General features: G+C 34.6%; 1 pseudogene; it reads right to left on the reverse strand.

The window, feature by feature from the left end:
• Positions 1 to 6,171: 6,171 nt before the first annotated feature.
• On the reverse strand, positions 6,172 to 6,265 carry LOC122099933 (annotated as a pseudogene).
• Between the last annotated feature and the right edge of the window lie 1,020 nt (positions 6,266 to 7,285).

The raw sequence follows: 7,285 nt of genomic DNA on the forward strand, positions 1-7,285 counted from the left end.
AAGAAGCTTCCCCTTCCTTCCTTCTCTTATGAAAGATCAAACCGTAATATTCTGCAGTTGTGGACAGCCTGGAATACATTTTCCCAAGAATATTCTGTAGTGTATAAGAGGACCAACTATTAAAATAAAGGTGAAAGTACTTGTCTAATACAGACTGATTTATCTTGCTTATATCTGTTGTTGTTTTCATTACTTCAAACACATAGGTAATTTATATTGGGATTAGACAAGTTTCATAGGATTAATGGAATAAATATTCAGTTTAGTTTCATATATCCAATATAATACACTTAACCTCTTATGCAAAATTAACTGCAACTGTCAAGAATATAAAATAAGCCTCAATATGTATAATCTGGCACACATACACTATCATCTACTCAGAAATTCAGTATCTCTATAAGTATTTATTTGGTACAAAATAATAAAAATTTAATTAAAGAATATGACTTTTATGTATCATCTGAAATACTCCTCGTGTATATAATTGTATATAATTTTATAGATGCCACCTAGACAGGTAACATGCATGTAGAAATCAAATTTCTAGAATTTAAGCTTGATGAGATGAGTCATACCCTCATGTAGTGTGGTGCAAATTTTACCATAGTGATGAATCCTTCCAGCTCATACCAAGAATCATGTGCAATAATGTATTATTTGATGTTAAAATGAGTGCTAAGTGTAAAATACACTTTGTTTTAATACATTAATTCACAGATATGAAACAATAATGATATATCATTTGTTTAAATTCTAATGCTTCTCAATTTTACAATTCATGAAATATATCATTAAAATTAGATTCACTTTCTTCTTTTCTATAGCTACTAAAATTATATATTAAACATTCAATATTAAGAATTCAATAATAAGTATCCTATTATTAAAATTATATACTATTAAACTATGATTTGAAGTATAGTTCTAACAAATTTTGATATAAAAATATTTAATAGAATTGTGGGTAATTCTTTTTAAACCTACCTGCTTTATTTGTTTCCTAGTTGTGTCATCTGTTATTCTTGGTCCAAGTCATCTCTCCACCTTAATTGTTTAGTTTTCTATTTTTTCTCAATTGGTTTACTGATTGTGCATTTTGTTTTCCCTTTTCAGTGACTGACATGAGGCTGAAAAATCTGTATGGTAGTTTATTACTTCCTATGTTATAGTAAAATTCCTGTCTTTGAGTTCATTTCACTTGGAATCACCTTATATGGTCATATGTACATAACAATTGAGCTATTCTGTTCATCTACTAAGATTATCCTTGATGTACACAATAATGCTCCCCTATTACCCAGGAATCACACTTCTGGGCATTTACTCAAGTGACCACAAACAAGGCCACACTAAAGCTACCAGCACAATTATGTTTATCACTGTGTTATTTACCATAGCTAAGATGGAATCAATCCATTTGCCCCTCAGTAGATGAATGGCTCAAGAAAATGTAACACACACACACATAGATGGAATCAACCCAGTTGCCCCTCAGTAGATGAATGGCTCATGAAAATGTAACACACACACATGCACCCATACATACACATGGAATACTATGCTTCCATCAGAAATAATGATACCACAGCATTTGTAAGATAATGGAAGATCTTGGAAAAATCACATTAAGTGAAGTAAGCCAGACTTAAAGAAACATAAGTCCCATGGGTTCCCTTATTTTTTAATAATTAGTTCATATCAAGGATAATCTCATGTATTTTAATTTGACATTTTTTTATGTTGAGCATACATCATTGCTATATTTTTGTTATTGTTTCTGAAAACAGGCAGGTATATTTAAAGAATTATGTTCATATGATCCATTACTGAAGGAAGAAAAACTAAAAGAGCAACCTAAAATAAAGAATAATTCCTATTTATTTAGCTTCATTCCTATGTAAGTCCAGTGTTTTCCCCTGTATGCTCATGTTGTACATTACAACTCTATACTTGGTCATCCTATATATCTACTATCATCTATATTGTGACCTAAATGTCCCAGCAATTGCAGTTTGCTTTACTTTTTGAAAAATTTCTCTGTTGTTTTAGGTTTTGTGTGTGTGTGTGTGTGTGTGTGTGTGTGTGGTTTTATAAAGATCAGAAAACAACATTTTTCTTCATTTAGAATACATCCTTCAGGTCATTGTAAGTTGTGGATAATGGGCGAAGTCTCTTGCTATTTTAAGGATGAAACAGAAAACTATATTTGTGCATGCACCAAAGTTGCTTTATTAGTCTGTAGTTGAACACTTACCTTCGATTTATATCTTGCCTGTTGTGAATAATATGAATAACAATGAACTACAGATATATTTATGAGTTACCCAGAAAGAAATAATCATGTTATTGGTGGGGCAGATGGTATTTCAACTTTGCATTTCTTTAGAAAAATGTATACTACTTTCTACAACGAGAATACTACCCTGTATTTTGACAAAGAGTGTAGAAAAGTTCCTTTTCTCCACACTCTCACCAACTTTATTACCTTTTGAGGTTTTTAAAAGAACAGATTTTTACTATGTGGAATACCCCAGACTGGCCTTAGACTCAAATCCTCTTACTCCAACCTCCCAAATGCTTGGAATTACAAGCCTTTACCACCACACCAAGTTCCTTTGATTTTTTTTTTTATAAGAATTATAATAGTTATGAAGTAGTATCATACTAATTTTGAATTGCATTTGTCTAATGACTTCTGTTCAGAAAGCATTAAGCTAGTATAAAAGTGTTATTAAACACAACTTTTTAAACCCACTGGTGATTTTCAGGGCTATTTGGAAAACATGTCTATTTAGAACTTTTGTCCATTTTTAATCAAGTTCCTTGTTAATCTCATCAGTAATCTCTATATAGAAAATCAATAATTAATTCAAGGTAGTAGAAAGACAAAATGAGCAACTCCTAATATTTTTCAATATTTAATAACATGACATTGCTTAAATCATTTTGTGTTTATGCTTGAGACTATATAACTCAATTTAGTTAGACCTTTTATACGGCTATATATATATTATTTATTTTATGCTGATTGCTCTTTCCAAAGCCTGCGTGTCTAATTTTCCTGGTCTCATGTAATGCAGATTTCAAACTGAAGAATAAATTGAAGGAAGCAACCAAAATATACAGTTTCCCTTATCTGATGATGCCTCTACTAGAATGAGGAAAGAGTTCATCCTGCTAAGGACCGATAGAATATCAAAAAGAGAATTCATTCTTCTAGGTCTTCCCTATCTTTGCAATTTAACTTAAATGATGTAAAACACAATATACTGCTCAGTTACTTTTATGTTTTATCAGTTTTGCACATTTTCATATGGACTTCACCTCAGTCTACAACATTCCTTCATTATTCTGTCCTTGATATTTTTACACTATCAAGACATAAGATAACCAGTTTGATTTACAGCATGAGAAGTTATCCAACTGGCTTCCTTGGAAGCAAAGCATAGTCAATGGATAACATTATTTCTGGTTTCTCATTACATGTAATGATTTCTGTAATATATATCACATTCTGTTTAGTATTACAAAACAACTGTTAGCCGGCGCTGGTGGCTCATACCTATAATCCTAGCTACTGGGGAGGCTGAAATTTGAGGATTGCAGTTCAAAGCCAGCCTGGGCATGAAAGTCTGTGAGACTCTTATCTCAAAAAAAAAAAAACACTAGAAAACTGGAAATGGTGCTGTGGCTCAAGTGGTAGAGTGCTAGCCTTAAAGTGAAGAGCTGAGGGACAGCGCCCAAGCCCAGACTTCAAGCCCCACAACCAACAACAACAACAACAAAAATTCTGCTGGCTAAGCTGAAACCTCATTCATAGAAGTTTATGTTAATTATTTCACCAGTTTTATGTCTCTTAGTTTTTAAGAAAATGTTTACTATAATGCTAATGTTATTCCCATTTTAGTGTTGAGAAAATTGTAATTAAAGGAACTAAGTGCATGGCCTAAAAACATACAGGAGGGAGGAAATGAGTCAACGTTTCCACAAACCTTTCAGCAATATAAAAATGGTAGGTAAAATCTCTCCATTCTCTTATACTCTCAATTCAATATTCATATTGTCCAATAACTAATAGCATAACAATTATTGCCCATGGTGTGGGGAAATCTGTGTGGAACACAGGTAGCAAAGATGGCCCTGAGAGGAAGTTGAGTGGGCAGAGCCGGATTTGTTTAGGTTCAGTGTGTAAACAACTCATGGAAGCTTAGGTACATGATAAGGTATGGCCTTTCAGTGATTGGTTGGTTACATTTCCTCTCCTCCCACACAGTGTTTTGCTTTAAAAAGGGGATGCTCCCTGTTAATAAACGAGTTCCTGCTTGGTTTGACTCCCCGCTGCGTCTGATTGTCTCCTGGGCTAAGGGAGGCTGGGGAAGGGGCAAGAGGCAGCACTTTGCATTTACCTTTCCTAGGACCCTGTCCATCCAAAGACGGACGAAGACCCAACACATGGTAATTGCTTTCTACCACATTTTGTCTTCAACACAGACTGTATTGGTGACATTGTGTTATCATGCACAGACTGAGATTATAAATTGAGGTCCAAAGAAAGCCCAATTTTTTCTGTCCCACAGTTCTAGTATCCTTTTAAAAAAGTACTTAAACTTTTAAATATCATCACTTCCTGTCTTGTAAGAATCCCAAAACGAAATAAATTCACATATAATCACTCCAAAATGCTTTAAAAGTAGGAAATGATAAAAGCGGACTCCGTGAAGTAGTTTCTTCTACTTTAAAAATTATTCTTAAAGCCTTGTTCTGGTTGGTCACACCTGTAATCCTGCCCACTCGGCATATCTACTGAGGAGCTTGAGATTTTGGATAAGTGTTGGAAACCAATCAGGGCAAAAAATAATTCATAAAATTATTTTTTAAAATATAAATGAACTAGAAAAGGGCCAGGAATGGAGATGTAGCTCTTATACTAGCTCACCGATCTAGAGAAGAAAGGCCTAGCGAGACCTTGAAGCCCTGAGTTCAAACTGAGCACTCCAACAAACAGGCATGCACATGCACTCCCGTGCACGTGTGCACACACACACACACATACTTATTCAAAATATCTTCAGGTCAGTGATTTGTATTAATTTCTTTGTTAACATTATTATATGGGTAAAATAATAGAAATAAACTATTCTATCTCAGAACAGTTTTAAACGTTTTTTATTGTAAAATACTTTACAGAGGGTTTACAGTTACATGAGCTAGGTAATGAGTACATTTCTTATCAAAAATTGTTAGCTCCTCTTTGTTTTTCCCCCACCATCCCTTCCCTTCTACTTCCACAAGTACACTCCTCACATCCCCCACCCCTCTACCCTAACCCCGTCTAAATTGTAAAGTTCATTTTTCAACATAGTGCCTTGTGCATGTCATTGTTACAATGTGTCAACCTGTATCTCTATTTAAGCATTTTGTTTTTTCCCTTTCCCTCCCCAAATTAGAGAAGGGTATATACAAGATGCAGGCGCAACAACATCAAATACTGTGAAAACAGGGGTTATGGTGTGTGGGAGGACCATATAAAAAACAAAAAAAAATAACATCATACATTATAAATGCATTAAAAACAACAGCAAGAAAAAAAACACTTGTGTTCCTATCTTGAGGTTCATTTAGCTTAACATCACCTTATCTAGTCATATGCATATAGCTTTTGACCATTTCTGCTTATCACAGACATAGATTTACTTATTGCAAATAAGGGATACCATGGATCTATGTTTCTTTGGACGTGGCTTACTTCAGTTAATATAATTTTTTCTAAGTTTTTCCATTTCATAACAAATTGGGTGATGTCATTCATTCTGATGGACGATAGAATTCACACACACACACACACACACACACACACACACACACACACACACACACAACGTTTTCTTGATATATTCATCTACTGAGGGGCATCTGGGTTGGTTATATATCTTACCTATGGTAAATAATGCTGCAATAAACATAGTTGTGCTGGTAGTTTTAGTATGGTTTTGTTTGTAATCATTTGGGTGAATGCCCAAAAGTGGGATTTCTGGGTCATAGGGGAGCTGTATTTGGAATCTTTTGAGGAACTTCCATACTGTTTTCCAAGTGGTTGAACAAGTTTACACTCCCACCAAGAATGCAGTAGGGTTCCCTTCTGGCCACAATCCCTCTAGCATTTGTTGTAAAAATTTGGAACGCTTCACGAATTTGCATGTCATCCTTGCGCAGGGGCCATGCTATTCTTCTCAACAGAGAAACTGCAGATTTAAACAACTGCATAGATCAATAGGATTTAACAGACACCTGCTGCATATTTCACCCAGCACCATCAGAATATACTTTTTCTCAGCAGCACATGGAACATATTCCAAAATAGACCACATTTTAGGCCACAAAGCAAACTTGTCCAAATTCTGAAAAATTGAACTTATACCTTGCATTCTCTCAGACCACAAGGGAATAAAATTAGAACTCAACACCAAAAGCCACCTAAGAAAGTCTGGTAACATAGGGAGGCTGAAAAAGACACTGCTGAATCACAAGTGGGTCAAAGAAGAGATTAGAAAGGAAATTCAAATGTTCATGATATTCCACAAACATGAACACACAAATTACCAGCTCCTATGGGACACAGCAAAGGCAGTATGCAAGGGCAAGTTTATAGCTTTGAGTTCCTACATCAACATATTGTTGAGACCTGAAAATAACAATTAAATGAGACAACTGAGCCTCCTTTAAAAAGAGCTGCAATATAAACCCCAATCCAGTAGACAAAAAGAAATAGTTAAAATTAAATCAGAATTAAATGAATTAGACTCCACAAAAAAACATACAAAAAAATCAACAAAACAAAGAGTTGCTTCTTCGAAAAAATTAACAAAATTGACAGACCCTTAGCAAATCTTATCAGAAAAAGAGAACACACCCAAATAAATAAACTCAGAGATGCGAATGGAAATATCACCACAGAAACAACCAAGATTCAAAATATTATAAGGGAATACTTCTCAAAACTATATGCTAATAAGTTTGAGAAGGTGGCAGAAATATTGACAGGCCCAAACTAAACCAAGATGAGTTAAACCATCTTAACAGGCCCATATCAAGCATTGAAATACAGCAATAAGAGACCTCCCATCTAAGAAAAGCCCACGACCAGAGGGTTTTACAGCAGAATTCAACAAGCCCTTCAAAGCAGAGCTCACACCAATACTCCTCCAACTTTTCAATGAAATTGAAAGAGAAAGTTCACTACCGAACACATTCTATGAAACCATCATAACCCTCATCCCAAAAC

This window comes from Dipodomys spectabilis, unplaced genomic scaffold (genome assembly GCF_019054845.1).
Source record: "Dipodomys spectabilis isolate Male_0828 unplaced genomic scaffold, ASM1905484v1 ptg000547l, whole genome shotgun sequence".
NCBI lineage: Eukaryota > Metazoa > Chordata > Mammalia > Rodentia > Heteromyidae > Dipodomys > Dipodomys spectabilis.